This window comes from Rattus norvegicus, chromosome Y, assembly GCF_021556685.1.
Source record: "Rattus norvegicus strain SHRSP/BbbUtx chromosome Y, alternate assembly SHRSP_T2T, whole genome shotgun sequence".
NCBI classification, from domain to species: Eukaryota; Metazoa; Chordata; class Mammalia; order Rodentia; family Muridae; genus Rattus; species Rattus norvegicus.
In genome coordinates this window covers 44,388,482-44,405,337 of record NC_141555.1, presented here as the reverse complement: position 1 = coordinate 44,405,337, position 16,856 = coordinate 44,388,482, and positions in this window count along the sequence as shown.

The following is a 16,856-nucleotide window of genomic DNA, read 5'->3' as shown; positions in this document are numbered from 1 at the left end:
CAGAGCCTGCCCCACATGGGGCCCATACATATACAGCCAGCAAACTAGGTAAAAAGGATGAATCAATGAAATGCAGGCTGATAGGAACAAATGTAGATCTCTCCTGAGAGACACAGCCAGAATATAGCAAATATTTAGGCAAATGTCAGCAGCAAACCACTGTACTGAGAATGCGACCCCTGCTAAAGGAATCAGAGCAAGGCCTGAAAGAGTTAATGGGCTTGAGACCCCATGTGAACAAAAATGCCAACCAAACCTAGGTTCAACCGACTAAGCCACTACCCAAGCCTATACATGAACTGACCTGAACTCCAAATTCACAGGTATCAATGAATGCCTATTAGGGGCACCAGTGGAAGGGGAAGTCTTTGTTCTCCCAAGAATGAACCCCCAGTGAATGGCATTTTTGGGAGAAGGGCAGTAATGTGTGGGTGGATCGGGAGAGGAAAAACCCCTATAGAAGGGGAGAGGGAGGGGCTAGGAAAATGTTAATGGGGAAACTTGGAAGGGGAATAAAATTTGAAATGGAAATAAGAAATACTCAATTTAATAAAGATGGAAGAAAAAAAGATACTCCCTCTGGAAGAGGAGAATGTATGATTTTCCTTTCAGGGTCTGTGGGAGGAATTTTGGACACCTGGGCAAATGTGGAATAACCCTATAGAACATTGGAACCATTTGATTATTTCCGGAAAGTCCTGGGTGGGTAGGAACATCTTGGGGAAAAATGGGAGATCCAAGTTCTCCATGTCTACATAGGGAAGGATGTTGGGAACCTGGAATGTGTGGGGAAAGTACCTGTCCCAATTTGTCAGTATAAGAGTCAGCAAAAGGTGGCCCAGGCACAGTGTGATATTCTTTGAGTCTTTCACTATTCTCTCCAGTATTGTGTTTTGTAGATGTTACAGGCACTCTGGCTACCAACTCGTCCTAGTCCACATGTTCCTCAATCCCAGTAGACATAACCCGCTTTTCTTTTCTTTACTTTTTTTTTTTTTCATCTTCCCAAGAACCAAGAATGGGAACTTAGATGAGGCCACTCTTTTTCGGGTAGCAGGATGTAAAGCAGATCTTCTGATATTCCTAGTCAGTGGGTTTCTCAGTGATCTGCTATCCTTGGTCAGTGTATTACTCATGCCCTCAGAAACCCTCAGAGTAAGTGGAACTGTCCATTTCTTCTTCTCTGTGAGTTCCCTTCTGGAGTCTAGGTCCCTCTTATTGACTGAAGCCTTTATATGATCTTTGGGTTTCTGCAGGTTTTCTGTAACACGAGCATCAGGTTTTTTGAATCTCTGATCTTCATAGGGTTTTGGGCATCTGAACTTGTCCCGAGCCCTTCTAAGTAGTCCGGGAGGTGCAAAGTAGCTTGGGTCTCTGGTGTTCAATTGCTTCCCCCACTGGGGTAGGAAGTTATAATCCACTTGGGGGACACTGAAGGTCTTCCAGGCTGTGGAGGCTGGGAACCCTTAAAATGCTTCCCCCATTGGAGTCCGGTGTTATAATCATCTTGGGGGACACTGAATGGGCTTCCAGGCTGTGGAGGCTGGGAATCCTTCAACTGATTCCACTGTTGCACTCAGGTGTTGTTGTCATCTTGGGGGACACTGAAGGGTTCCCAGGCCGTGGAGGCTGAGAAATCGTTGGTGCATGGTCAGAGGGTGAAGTCCGGGATGAGGGTCGCTGGCCTCTCTCCTCACATCTGGTCGGTTAGTCTTTAAGGAAATTGAACAAGAAATGTCGAATGGGCTACTACCATGTGAAGGGGCAGTGAATGTACTTGCCAGTGGTGAGTCATGGTAAGCATCAGTTGAGCTGTATCCTTTGAGTATGTCTCTCTATCTTCCGAGAACTGTGGACAAGTCCGGAAGGCAAAGCAGGGAAATCTCGAGTGACCATTGATCTCAGGAAACATCCAAAGCTCGAGAGGAGCTGTCCTCGAGTTTGCACAGGGAAGTAGCGAGGTCTGCATGGGGCAGTAGCGAGTTCTGCAAGGGGCAGTCGCGAGGTCTGCACCAGGCAGTCAGGAGCTGCTTCACTTGTCATTTCTGCTTGTAGTTGCGGGGCGATCATCCAAGCTTTCTGAATGAGGAGGAACCCTGTCGAATCTCTTCCTTTGTGTCCAGAGTGCTATCTGCTATTGTGCCCACTGTCAGGGGCCAAGACAAGGGATTCGGGAAGGAGCAACATGAATGGAAAGGGCAAGGGGTGCTTAGGACACTGTGCCGTCAAGCGACACTTACAACACGGTAGATCCCTCTAACCAGAGGCCATCTGTGGTGCAGTGATGTGTCTTGGAGCCTCATAACCGAATGGGAAAGGTTGATCCAGACCCTTGATCCTCAGAGACTGCAGGGACTAGAAAATCACTGGTGGATTTTTTTAGGGAATGAACATGTGATAGGATTTGTATAGAGCATTGAATGCATGGGATTGATATTAGAATTCCATTTGAGTTCCAGATATTACTGTGATGCTTCTGCCTTGATGTATCACTATTTTTTCTTGTCCCAAAGCTCTTAATATTCTTTCCGTGATGATATTTTTGAAATATTGAGTATGCTACACAATGGAAAGTATTTTCTCTAATCACATATATTGAAATTCTAAATATGTCTTGATATCGTATGCAGTTGCCTTTATTATTACTATTATTAACAATTGTATTTCTTTGCATTTCAAATATTGCCCCCTTTCCGGTCCGCCTCTATAATCCCCACCACCACATACTCTTCCTCTTTGTCTCTAAGAGCGTGCGTCCCCAACACCCCCAGTCGTTCTTACCTCACCCCTCTAGATTCGCTCTTCTCTGGGACATCAAGCTACTAAGGACCAACTGCTTCCCCTTCCACTGATGTGAGATGAGGCAATTCTCTGCTACATTTGTAGGGTACCAGAACATGTATATTCAATGGTTGGTGGTTAGGTCCATGGGTTCCCTGAGGGGTCTGGTTAATTGATATCGTTGTTCTATCTCTAATAACAATCCCCTTCATCCCCTTCAGCCCTTCCCCTACATCTTCCATTGGGATCTCTAGGTTCAGTTCAATGGTTAGCTGTGAATATCTGCATCTGTCTCAGTCAGGTGTTGGCAAAGCCTCTCAGAGGACAGGCATATCAGACTCCTGTTTGCAAGCACATATCAGCAGCAGCAACAGTGTCCAGGTTGGTGTCTGCAGATCTCTGGATGGCCTTTCTTTCAGCCTCTGCCCCACTTTCCCCTCTGCATTTCCATTAGACAGGATAACTCTGAATATATTTGAGATGGGTGAGTGGTCCCATCCTTACACTGGGGGCCATGTCTATCTACTGGAGGTGGTGTCTTCAGGTTAATTTCAGTGTTATTGTTGATGTTGGCCAATGTCATCAGTATTGGGTCCAGGGAACCTGTCGCATTCCTAGTATCTGGTTTATCCTAGAGGTTACCCCCATCCTCAACTGTTCCTTCTCTCTATACTAATTTTCCTGGTCCTCTGTTTTTTTCCCTGTTTCTTCCAACATCTTATCCTGATCTCCTATTTTTCTATTTCACTCCCCTCTCTCACACAGGGTGATTCCTCCATCTGACTCCCATGAAAATTTTCTTCCCCCTTCTAATTGTTAATGAAGCAATCCCCCTTTGTCCTTTCTTGTTAAGATTCAGAGTGCATATGAGTTTATGGTGGATATTATGAGCTCTTGGGCTAATATTCACTTACTAGTGAGGGCATGCTATGTGCATTTATTTGTGTTTTTGTTATGTCACTCAGGATTATATTTTCTAGTTTCATCCATTTCCGTATGAATTTCATGAAGTCATTCTTTTTAATAGCTGCATACCACACCATTGTGTAAATGTACCACATTATATCAATCTGTTCCTCTTTTGAGGGACATCTGGGTTCTTTCCAGCTTCTGTCTGTTATAAATAAGGCTACTCTGAACATAGTGGAGCATGTGTCCTTGTTGTAGGTTGGAGCAAGTTTTGGGTATATGCCATCCAATGGTACAGCTGGATCCTCAGGTAGTAAATACTATGTTCAATTTTCTGAAGAAGCTCCAGCCTGGATTCCAGGGTGATTTTAAGAGCTTGTAATTTCCACAGTGAAAGAGTGTTCCTTTCTCTCCACATCCTTGACAGAGACTGTTGTCACCTAACTTTTTTGACTTAGCCATTCTGACTGGTATGAGGTAGAATTTCAGGATTGTTTTGATTTGCATTTCCCCAATGAGTAAGGATGTTGAACATTTTTAGGTGCTTCTCATCCATTCAATATTCATCAGTTGAGAATTTTTGTTTAGAACTGTAGCCCAGTATTAAATAGGGTTATTTGATTCTCCGGAGGATAGCTTATTGAGTTTTTTTGTATATATTGGATATTAGCACTCCATCGGATATAGGATTGGTAAAGATCTTTTCCCAATCTGTTAGTTGCTGTATGGAAGTAATAACAGTGTTCTTTGTCTTAGATAAACTTTGAAATTTTATGAAGTTTCATTTTTCAATTTTTGATCTTAGAACAAAAGCCTTTGGTGTTCTATTGAGGAAATTTTCCCCAGTACCAATCTGTTTGAGGCTTTCCCCTGCTTTTCATCAATTAGTTTCAGTGTATCTGGTTTTATTTGGAGTTCTTTAAACCAGTTTTACTTGAGCTTTGTACAAGGAGATAAGAATGGATTGATTTGCATTCTTCTACCTTCTGCCCTTCAGTTGAAACAGCACAATTTTTAAAAAATGCTATCTTTTTTTTCCACTGTATGGTTTTAGATCCTTTGTTAATTATCAAGTGGCCATAGCTGTGTGGGTTCATTTTTGGGTCTTACATTCTATTCCATTCTTATACCTGACTGTCTCAATACCAATACAATACAGTTTTTCCTCACCATTGCTCTGTAATACAACTTGAGCTCAGGGATAGCGATTTCCCCAAATGATTTTATTTTTAAGAATAGTTTTCTCTATCCTGGGATTTTTTTTATTCAATATAAATTTGCAAACTGCCAATTTTTTTTTCTTTTTTTTTTAATTTTATTTTTTTCTTTATTCATTTATTTGGTTTATTTAGTGTTTGAGTTTTCTTTTTTCTTTTTTTTTATTAACTTGAGTATTTCTTATATACATTTCGAGTGTTATTCCCTTTCCCGGTTTCCGGGCAAACATCCCCCTCCCCCCTCCCCTTCCTTATGGGTGTTCCCCTCCCAACCGTCCCCCCATTGCCGCCCTCCCCCCATAGACTAGTTCACTGGGGGTTCAGTCTTAGCAGGACCCAGGGCTTCCCCTTCCACTGGTGCTCTTACTAGGATATTCATTGCTACCTATGGGGTCAGAGTCCAGGGTCAGTCCATGTATAGTCTTTAGGTAGTGGCTTAGTCCCTGGAAGCTCTGATTGCTTGGCATTGTTGTACTTTTGGGGTCTCAAGCCCCTTCAAGCTCTTCCAGTTCTTTCTCTGATTCCTTCAATAGGGGACCTATTCTCAGTTCAGTGGTTTGCTGCTGGCATTCGCCTCTGTATTTGCTGTATTCTGGCTGTGTCTCTCAGGAGAGATCTACATCCGGCTCCTGTCGGTCTGCACTTCTTTGCTTCATCCATCTTGTCTAATTGGGTGGCTGTATATGTATGGGCCACATGTGGGGCAGGCTCTAAATGGGTGTTCCTTCAGTCTCTGTTTTAATCTTTGCCTCTCCCTTCCCTGCCAAGGGTATTCTTTTTCCTCATTTAAAGAAGGAGTGAAGCATTCACATTTTGATCATCTGTCTTGAGTTTCGTTTGTTCTAGGGATCTAGGGTAATTCAAGCATTTGGGCTAATAGCCACTTATCAATGAGTGCATACCGTGTATGTCTTTCTGTGATTGGGTTAGCTCACTTAGGATGATATTTTCCAGTTCCAACCATTTGCCTACGAATTTCATAAACTCGTTGTTTTTGATACCTGAGTAATATTCCATTGTGTAGATGTACCACATTTTCTGTATCCATTCCTCTATTGAAGGGCATCTGGGTTCTTTCCAGTTTCTGGCTATTATAAATAAGGCTGCTATGAACATAGTGGAGCACGTGTCTCTTTTATATGTTGAGGCATCTTTTGGGTATATGCCCAAGAGAGGTATAGCTGGATCCTCAGGCAGTTCAATGTCCAATTTTCTGAGGAACCTCCAGACTGATTTCCAGAATGGTTTTACCAGTCTGCAAACCCACCAACAATGGAGGAGTGTTCCTCTTTCTCCACATCCTCGCCAGCATCTGCTGTCACCTGAGTTTTTGATCTTAGCCATTCTCACTGGTGTGAGGTGAAATCTCAGGGTTGTTTTGATTTGCATTTCCCTTATGACTAAAGATGTTGAACATTTCTTTAGGTGTTTCTCAGCCATTCGGCATTCCTCAGCTGTGAATTCTTTGTTTAGCTCTGAACCCCATTTTTTAATAGGGTTATTTGTTTCCCTGCGGTCTAACTTCTTGAGTTCTTTGTATATTTTGGATATAAGGCCTCTATCTGTTGTAGGATTGGTAAAGATCTTTTCCCAATCTGTTGGTTGCCGTTTTGTCCTAACCACAGTGTCCTTTGCCTTACAGAAGCTTTGCAGTTTTATGAGATCCCATTTGTCGATTCTTGATCTTAGAGCATAAGCCATTGGTGTTTTGTTCAGGAAATTTTTTCCAGTGCCCATGTGTTCCAGATGCTTCCCTAGTTTTTCTTCTATTAGTTTGAGTGTGTCTGCTTTGATGTGGAGGTCCTTGATCCAATTGGACTTAAGCTTTGTACAGCAAACTGCCATTTTTATGTCTGTGAAGAAATCAGTTCTAATGTTGATGGAGATTGCATTGAATCTGTAGGTTGCTTTTGGCAAGATGGCCATTTTTACAATATTAAACCTGCCAATACATGAACATGGGAGATCTTTCTAATTTCTGAGATCTTCTTCAATTTATTTTTTTCAGACAGTTGTGTTCTTGTCATGTATATATTTCATTTGCTTGGTTAGAGTCACACAGAGGTATTTTATAAGCTTTTTCACTATTGTCAAGGGTGTCATTTCTGTAATTTCTTTCTCAGCCTATTTCTCTTTTGAGCAGAGGCAGGATACTGATTTGTTTGAATCAATTTTAAACTCTTCCACTCTGCTATAGCTGTTTATCTGCTTAGAAATTCACTGGTGGAAATTGTCGGGTCACAACATCTGCATATAGTGACATTTTGAAAATTTCCTTTGCAATATGTATCCCTTTACATCCATTTGTTTTCTGTTTATTCTGGCTAGGGCTTTGAATACTATATTGAAAAGGTAGGGAGAGAGTGGTTATCATTGTCTAGTTCCTGATTGTAGTGGGATTGCATTAAGTTTTTCTCCATTTAGTTTGATATTGGCCTCTGGTTTGCTGTATATTGCTTTTATTGAGTTCAGTATGGTCCTTGAATTTCTGATCTTTCCAAGACTTGTAACATGAAGGGCTACATTCTGTAAAATGCTTTCTCAGCATCTAATGAAATGATTGCTTGTTTTGTTTTCTTTGAATTTGTTTTTATAGTGGGATTAGTTTGATTAGTGATCAGGTTCTGTATATTGAACCATCCCTGTATCTCTGGGATGAAGCCTACTTGATCATGATGGATCATTGTTTTCATGTGTTCTTGGATTTGACTTGCAAGGAATTTACTGAGAATTTTTGCAGGGATATTCATGAATAAATTTGTTCTGAAATTCTCTTTCTTTTTTGGGTCTTTGTTTGCTTTAGTTGTAAGCATAATTGTGGCATCAGAGAAGGAATTGCGTAGTGTTCCTTCTATTTCAAGTTTGTGGAATAGTTTGGAGAATATTGGTATTAGGTATTCTATGAAGGTCTGAGAGAATTCTGTACTAATCCTTTCTGGTCCTGGGATCTTTTGGTTGGGAGACATTTAATGACTGCTTCTACTACTTTACAAGTTATGGGAGAAATTAGGTGGTTTATCTGATTCTGATTCAACTTTGGTACCTTATATCTCTCTAGAAATTTATCCATTGAATCCTTACATTCCCAATTGTTAAGTATAGGCTTTTATAGAAGGATCTGATAATTTTTTGAGTTTCCTCACTTTCTTTGGTTATATCTCTATTTCATTTCTGATTTTGTTATTTTTAATTTGAATATAAGGGATTTACCTATTTCTGGATTTTTCGAAGAGCCAGCTCCTGGTTTTGTTGATTCTTTATATAATTCCTTTCATTTCTACTTGGTTGATTTCAGTCCTGAGTTTGATTATTTCCTGCTGTCTAGTCTTTGGATTTTTATTGGTTCTGAGATTTCAGGTGTTCTATCAAACTGCTAGTGTATCATAGCTTCTGTTTGTTTGTGGAGGCTCTCAGAGCTATGAGTTTTCCTCTTGCGTTGCTTTTTTGTGTTCCCAAGTTATGCCTTCATTTTCATTAAAATCTGAAATGTCTTTAATTTTTTTTCTTTATTTCTTCCTTGAACAAGTTCTCATCGAGTAAATCATTCTTCAGCTACCATGTATATGTGGGACTATGGTTGTTTTTGTTGTTATTGAATACCATTCTTAGTCTGTAGTGATCTCATAGGATGCATGGGATTAATTCAAACTTCTTGTATCTCTTGAGGCCTGTTTTATGATGGATCAGATTGTCAGTTTTTGAGAAGGTACCATGTAAGACTGAGAAGAAAGTGTCAGGACCCATAACAGGACAGGCTAATAACTAGCAGGTGATCATCCTGAGATACACAGCTTCGGATTATTTTATAATCTACAACTGGTTCTCCCTTATTAAGCAAAGTTGTAAGGGATTCATTTTGGGAAAGTTTACGCTATTAAATGCTATTCTTGTTGTTATTATTAGACATATATAACAATCATTGAGTAATAGCACACCCCTTTGGAGCAGATCTCTGCAGTCATACGAAGTTTTACTGTCCCGTAGTGATACTATACAGGCAAATAGATGAATTCTTTAGTCTTAATAATGATTCTACAATAATTCCTAAAATTATATCAATGGTTATTAATCTCTATTATAGTGGGACTGCTATAAGTCTCTTTATTTTTTTTTTCTTTTTCTTTTTTTCAGAGCTGGGACTGAACCCAGGGCCTTTCGCTCACTAGGCAAGTGCTCTACCACTGAGCTAAACCCCGAACCCGTATAAGTCCCTTTCTAATAGTCAAAATTGCAGTGACAATTCTGCCGGTGTCCCTGGTGTCAACAGTTAATTTTTCTGAGATAGTAAACAGACTTTCTCCTACTAAGAACACATTCCATGATGTTGCAATACAGTTATCAAGAGTCATAAAAAGAAAACAAACGATTTGTTGCAGGTGCAAGGACAGTTAATATAAGATATTAACTGGGTTTATCTATATATAACATCACTATCAACTATGGTTTTGGATCTTCAGTGAGCCTGTGGAGCTGACACAGGTGATGAATGTTTCGCCAGATAATTACTCTTGATGGATATTGATGTAAAAATTCTCGGTTGTAAATTATGTTTCAATTTATGCTTGATCTTTCATATGAACTTGTGATGAACATTGTAATATGGGATCATATATTCTTAAAGATGTTTAAGTTCTGAGGAGAAAGAGAAGTCACACAGAAGGACTGAGAGAGAAGGACTGAACTGGAAGGACAGAGACAGGTGGACTGACCTGGAGATGGACAGAGCTGAAAAGTCAGCTTTGAGTTAAGGAGAACTGAGCTTAGTAGAACTGAGCCAAAAATATCTGGGCTGAGAAGAAATGTAGAGAGGAATAATGTAGATACTATAAGTAACATAAGAGGGCAATCTACAGAATGCAGAGGAGAAGAGGAAAAGAGAAGAAGCTGGAAAGAACAGAAGGTGCAGGCAGGTTTCTCCTTACCATGGGACAGAACAGGTCATTTCTTAATAGCAATGCATGCTTACTCTTATCAAAAGGAACAAGGCTTTTCTCTTACACACTAGGGTTTAATTCACTTAGCACTAAAAGGGTCGAAGTGATTTTTTTCTTTATGTTATAAAGATTGGACCTCATCATTCTGCACTGGTGCTTGGTCTCTTGCTCCCTATGCATATGAAAGTAAGGATGTCTGTTTAAATATGTAATTACAAGAATGAATGCATATGTGTGTGTGTAAGAGTATAATTGTGAGAATGCGTGTAAGTTGGACCCAGCTGATTTTGAGTGGAAATATATAAATGCACGTTTATGGAATTCAGGTGTAAAATTACATGTTTATGCATATTTGGCTATGTAAAATACTGACATCATTTGTGATTCAAATATACTAACAATATGTCTATACTTACCTTCATTAATATTTAAACTACTCATTGAAGAAATTTTAATGGATATATCAAAATTTGTTTATAGGAATGGTACATCAAATATTTCTGTTAATAGTCAAAATCAGGAAATTCTTTCTATATTTATGCATTTTGGTATTTGAATATGGAAGAAACTGAATGATCTTAGATTTTGTAATAATGTTTATAAATCATTTATTCTTAATGTTTGTTGAAAGAAGGAAGTTATCAATGAATACATATATACAATGTGCCACACATTACAAAAGCAATGTGCCACACCTTTGTAACATAAATAGAGCAAATTAAATATATAATTTATGAACTAAAGGTGAGCAATCATGTAAAAAAGCAAAATATATCATAGAGTCTACCTACATTTGGAGTTAAGAGATGATTCATGCTTCCGTGTATTTCTTTCTAGACATCTAAAGAGATAAAATTAGTGTGGAAAAGGCTAAAACTGCAATTAGTGTGCTTCATGTAGTATACATATTTAAACAATGCTTTTGAAAAAATATACAGTACATATTTTCAAGGTTACATATACAGCATATACAAAAATTCAGTGTCCATAAATTATCAATAACTACTTTCTCTGGTCTTATTATATTTGAATTGTCAAAGATATACATGTATGTATGTATGTATACTCAAACAGGCATACTCACATAAAACAAACAAACACACACAATACTTCTAAAAATTTAAAACAAATTTGTAAATAATTGTCTTTCAGACAAAACTAATGAAAAAGGATGAACTAAATTTCCAGTGTAATGTACTCTCAAAAGTGTACTTTCTAGCATATAAAACTTTACCTTATAATTTTAAAAAAATCGTACGGGGCCAATATATGTAATCAGATCCCATTTGGACTTATTACTCAGAGTTAAAGTAGAAATTGAAATGAAGTGGGAAAAATATTAAATTACAAGATTTAGCTATACACTTTCAATTATACAAAAAAATCTGAGAAACAGTGAAATGACACAACATGTAAAATTGCTTTCTATTAAGCATTGATATCTAAGTTTAGTCTTCGTAGTCTATATAAAAAAGAGAACTAAATCTCAAAAGTTTTTTCCGGGCTTAAATACAATTTTCTTGGCTTGTGAATATACCCAGAACCAATCAATACAATGAAAATGGATAGATGTTGTGTTACAACAAATAAAACACATTTTGATTATTTATTCAGTATAAATTTTTTTTTGTAGCATTTCTTCCTATGTTTCTGTTGGATATTATATAAATCCTCACTTTGGTGTGGTCAGTGCTTAAATTTAACTGAACATGACTGAATATGTCAATATAGTAGAAATGAATTCTTGGGGCAGAGAATACCTTTGGGTTAAACCTGGTTATAATGAAATGGTGGTGACAATGAGCACAACTAAATAGAAGGAAAGAAACTGTGGCTTCAGGTACAGGAGTCAATATAAGATTTCACTTTGTAGTGTTGGAAGAATTGTTCCGTGATATCATGAGATTGTGCAGTGAACAGGCCTTTTCTTTATTCCTGTAATGAAAGCAAAAATTTGTGGCTTTCAGTTCCTTCAGAGAGCTTGCTACGTGTGTAGATCAATCAGCAACTCGGGACGAGGGATTTAGGTGTGCAAAATATATTTTTGATACTGAATTTCTTCTAGGTACTTTAGGGAGCTAACTTCATAAGATTTGGAATATAATCAGACAAGAGTTTGTTAAATATGTAGAAAAGTACGGAGTGTGGTGGCACAAGCCTTTAATCTTAGCACTGGGTAGCAGAAGCAGGCAGAACTCTAAGTTCAAGGCCAGCTTGGTCTACAGAGAGAGAGAGAGAGAGAGAGAGAGAGAGAGAGAGAGAGAGAGAGAGAGAGAGAGAGAGAATAGGTGAAAGAGATAGTGAGTTCTGGTACTGCCAGGGATATAAAAGAAACAGTGTCAAAAAAATTTTCAAGAATAAGTTCTGTATTATACAGAGAAAATTCTCATTTTATTTTAGTAAGATGTTAACAATTCTTTCTTGATTCTAATGAAATCTCTTAGCTATAAAATAATGTGAAGGCAACGAAAATGTAAGAAAAGATGTTTTACATCACTATTCCCCTTAAACTCTAAGTTGAATTTTTACTAAATAATCCTATGTAAATACACTTTGAAGGCTTTTCTGTGATTAGCTAAAGGGCTTTTACATTGTGAAGGCAACGAAAATGTAAGAAAAGATGTTTTACATCACTATTCCCCTTAAACTATAAGTTGAATTTTTACTAAATAATCCTATGTAAATACACTTTGAAGGCTTTTCTGTGATTAGCTAAAGGGCATTTACATTGTGAATTAAGAATGATGGATTTCATGCCAATCTTGAATTGTCATCACTAAGATGTAGAAGCATATTAAGCATACAAAATCATACATAAAATTTTGCACAATAAAAAATGAGAACCTTTAATTGGTTTTCCTCTAATGTCAACACATTCTTTTTGTTGGAGTGAAGATTGGATGATTTGAACTAATTTTATGAGAAATACCTCCTGCTTTCAGAAGATAAGTAACAGAGAAAGATGAGGAAAAACATATGCTAAGGAACAATGAAGTGGGATAGAGTATTCTATGTAATACATAGAACAATAAATTTGACCCATCTGTTACTGGTAAGGTGGGGACTTCATTACGCACATCTATGTACTTAAAAATGTTTTATTTTCCTTCTTAATTTTGTATGGTTGCTATGAAAACTATGGGTTTTGTGTTAAGATCTTTGCATATTTAATGATAGTTTTGAAATATTAGTGTTGTAATCAAAAGCCGTGCTTTGTACATACTTTTTAAGCAACAAAAAAGAGAAGTGTCTGCTTGGGTTTTATGAAGAAAGTTACTATGTTAAACATGAATTAATTTTTCTGACATATACATTATCTTCATGTACCATGCTTGTTGATGAAACCTTAGCACATAGGAATGAATAGTAACCATCTTAGTATAGTTTCAGGATTTTATTGTATCTTGTTTGCCATGTGCCTTTCTATTAAAATGCTATCACTTTTCTAAGTCTCTTAATTTAACTGGAGAGGTTTGCAATATCTCCTATTCTGTTGGTTATTCATATAATTCGTCTTTGGTGTTGTTATTGAATTTTATGACTAACTTCTTAATATTCTTTATTTTGAAGGTAAAAAAAAAATATATATATATATATACATATACATATATATGTAAAATAGTTTATAAAAAGATTACAGTTTTATTGGAAATATAACTTAGTGATGAACAATTTTATAAGTATTCTCTAAATTATTGAATATTCTACATTTTATTAGTATAAAAATATTATAAATACCACATCCTTAATTAACTTTAACACACACTGCTCCAGTTAATATAAACACAAATATGTTCGTCATATTTATCTTTGAAATTTTCTTAGTTTCTTAGTTTCTTAGTTTCTTAGTTTCTTGACTTTTCTATCTGAGCTTTCTCATCGTTTTTCAAAAATAAATCTATTGCTCTTTTATTGAGAATCATAATGAATATTCATTGATACATAGATATATAATAATGTGACAATATACACAATGGTACTTCATTCTCCCTAGGAAAACTAAACCGAGTAAGGTAACAAAGACTTAGAAAGGCAAATACCATGTGTTCTTTTTCAAAGAGATCAAAGAATCTCCTTTTAATATACTTGTATTTATGTGAAGCTGTGGGTGGTTTGAGTTCATTTAACTGGTATACGTCACAGAGATTAGAGAGTAGGGTTTTAAACAGTGTGGTATGGAAGATATTGAGCATGTGGGATATGAATCTAGAAGTAAGAATAATGAAGAGAGACTAGTATAAGTGGTGAGGGACATAGGGCAGGCGGAAACAAAGAACTGAGGAAGCGAGGATGAGGGTGATTGTCTACAAACATAAGATATGGCAACCTGTTACTTTATAGGTTAGGTTAAAATAAATATTAAAATTTAAAACTAATACCATAATGTTCAATGCTATAAACATCATGTTTGAGGAAAAATGCCAGGAAGTGATATCAGAATGAAAACAATATATTTATCTTATTTGATCTTACTCATATTATCCATAATTACTTGTTAAAAACATCATTTGTCTGCCAAATTTATGGTACCACTTAAAAATTGCCTGTGATATAATAATTCCTTATGATAGTAGAGAATTTTTATTATTAGGTCAATTTTTAAAATCTGTGATTTGATCTTGTTTTAAGTTTCTTTTTACTTAAATTTGGTCCTCATGCCATTCACTCATACTAAATTATAATTTTCAATTTTAACATACTACTGTAAAATATGATCAAGAGGGTTGTTGAAATTGCTCAATTATAAGTAATATTATCCATAAACTACAGGACATCCTCCACAAAGCTTAAAGGTACAAAGAAGATAAACAAGAAGAATGGCCAAAGTGCATAAGATTGACTCTCACTTAGAATGGGGAATAAAATAGTCTAGGAGGCCGATTGAGGAAAGGAACTAGATGAGAGATGGAAGGAAGAGGAGAATGGATCCTGTGTGTGAAGGGACAGGAGATAGGACCCGATAGTCATGAGAAAGAAAGGAAATCTTGAACTTTAAGAGATGAGGAGGTGGGAGAAACCTCCAGGAAGAGAAAGAGACCTGGTATAATGGAGGTACCCACGAATCAATGGGGTGACCTAAGCTGTGACTTACATTGGTGATATGAAACATTAAGAGGCCAAATCCCATTGACTGGAAAGACCAGCAATGGAGGGATAAAGACACAAATACATCCACAAAACCTTCTTCACAAAAATTTTCAAGCCTAAAAGAAAATCTGAACCGCATTCTAAAGTCCATATTGTCCTTTGCTTTACTGATGGCTGGTAATTTTTGCTTAAATTAAGGATTTGAGAGATTATCATTTGAAGTAGGTATACAATATTTATACTGTTATATTCATGCTTTAGCTGGGCCAACTTTGTTGCCAATATCATTGCAAAAATTAAAATTGGAAAACAGAATATTTGAGTACACATTCAGTAATATATATAAAGTCTCCTTTCAAAGAATGTACAATAAAAAATGTAATACAATATTCATTCACCTAAATGTCTGGAAGGAAAATATTGGACTTTGGGAAACAGAGAAAACCTAGGAACTTGAACTGTATGTCACAGGAATGGAACTGGGAGTGGAATTATTATCCAGAATAATCTCCTTCACCCCATGTTCCTAGATCTTTATACCCATGCCAAGCCCCTGACCAACATTCTCTATTCCGAACATGTACGTACTAATGAAGCAAAGAGAAGTCTCCAGCATTAGAGATATATAGTATTTAAAGGTTTCCAGTGTGTCACAAGAGACACTCTTGGAAAGGGAACCTTCAAATCTGGTCAATGTAAAGAAAGCTGTTCAACAGTTAGATCATGGCAGTTCTCAGTGACATCATCATTAGGTCCTCCCTGAAATATCTCTTGTATCCTGAAGAGCTCTAGCTTTTCTGTGATGTCACAAGTGTCATGGTGACAGCAACTGCCTCTTGGATATTCTTTGAGGACCTCTAGGGTTAACTCATTGACCTCTTATTCTGGCTAAACAGCCATTTGTTAGGGAGATAAAAGAGAAGGAAGCTGGCCTTCTCTCTTTGTATAAAAAAAGGAAGAAATAAATGGTCCATGGGAAAGCTCAGTGAGTCTTGGGTAGGCGTTGAGTGTTGTATCTGAAGAGATAGCCTTGATCTGAGCCTTACACACATGGGAATCCAGAGCTGGGATTCTCTCATTATCATCTGGACTTCCCTGCTTGATATGGTTTCTGGAATTCAGAGAGTTTATATAATCATTTTCTTCATTCCAAAAGTCAGTTGGTGGGAAGGGCACAGTTGTTCTAGTGGGAGCTCATGGCTTTCACTCTTTTTGCCCTGAAGAAAAAGGTCCGAAGAAACAAAGGATAGACAAGTATTGTCTCCTCAGCTCAGTGTAAACGCCTCCATGCTTTGGATACCTATAGTGCAGTTTGTGTCTGACACTGATATTTGGGAGAGAAGAGCTTCTAGTTGAGACTTCATCATCTCAGTCTTTCCACTAGTATTACTCTGATTACCATTTCCTGATAGTTACCCTTTAGATTTCTGAGTCAATATGTGTAATTAGCTGACAGATGTCTTTTCTTTAATTTATTTCATTTTTTTTTAATTTTTAGCAAATTTTATTGCTTTTTTTAATGGATATTTCTATATTTGAATTTCAAATTTGATTTTCTTTCCCAGTTTCATGTCCATAAGACCCGTAACTAGTCCCCCTAACATTCTTCTATAACCTACCTTAGTGAACCTTGATATTACCTTGAACTGAGAGTTAAACCTAGGTTGGACCAGGAACTTCTCCTTCCATTGGTTCCCAACAAGGCCATCCACTGCTACATATGCAGTTGGACACATAGGTCTGTCCAAGTACAGTCTTTGAATATTGGTTTAGTACCAGAAAGCTCTGGTTCACTGGCATTGTTGTTCTTATGGAATTGAAATCCCCTTAAGCTCTTGTAATTCTTTCTCAAAAACTACCAACAAGAGATCCATTTTTGGTTCACTGGTTTGCCAGTAGCATTCTCTTCTGTATTTGACTTGCTCAA